Below are 1,002 nucleotides of genomic sequence, written 5' to 3'. Positions count from 1 at the left end.
AAGTCAGTGGCCTTTCTCTACACAAAGGATAAACAGGATGAGAAAGAAATTAGGGAAACAACACCCTTCACAATAGTCACAAAAAATATAAAATAACTTAATGTGACTCAAACTAAGGAAGTGAAAGATCTGTATGACAAAAACTTCAAGTATCTGAAAAAAGAAATTGAAGAAGATATCAGAAGATGGAAAGATCTCCAATGCTCATGGATTGGCAGGATTAATATAGCAAAAATGGTTATCTTGCCAAAAGCAATCTACAGATTCAATGCAATCCCCATCAAAATTCCAAATCAATTCTTCACTGAGTTAGAAAGGGCAATTTGCAAATTCATCTGGAATAACAAAAAACCTAGGATAGCAAAATCTATTCTCAACAATAAGAGAACCTCTGGTGGAATCACCATGCCTGACCTAAAACTGTACTACAGAGCAATTGTGATAAAAACTGCATGGTACTGGTACAGCGACAGACAGGTAGATCAATGGAATAGAATTGAAAACCCAGAAATGAACCCACACATCTATGGTCACTTGATCTTTGACAAGGGAGCTAAAACCATCCAGTGGGAAAAGGACAGCATTTTCAAAAAATGGTGCTGGCACAACTGGTAGTNATCATGTAGAAGAATGCGAATTGATCCATTCTTATTTCCTTGTACAAGCTCAAGTCTAAGTGGATCAAAGACCTCCACATAAAACCAGAGACACTGAAATTTATAGAGGAGAAAGTGGAGAAAAACCTCGAAGGGGAAAAATTCCAGAATAGAACAGCAATGGCTGATACTGTAAGATCAAGAATCGACAAATGGGACCTCATAAAATTGCAAAGTTTCTGTAAGGCAAAAGATACTGTCAATAAGACAAAAAGGCCACCAACAAATTGGGAAAGAATTTTTAACAATCCTAAATCTGATTGGGGACTAATATCCAACATATACAAAGAGCTCAAGAAGTTGGATGCCAGAAATTCAAATAACCCCAATAAAAATGGGGTACAGA

Source organism: Mus pahari, chromosome 8 (assembly GCF_900095145.1).
Source record: "Mus pahari chromosome 8, PAHARI_EIJ_v1.1, whole genome shotgun sequence".
NCBI lineage: Eukaryota > Metazoa > Chordata > Mammalia > Rodentia > Muridae > Mus > Mus pahari.
Note: the sequence above shows the minus strand (reverse complement) of the source record.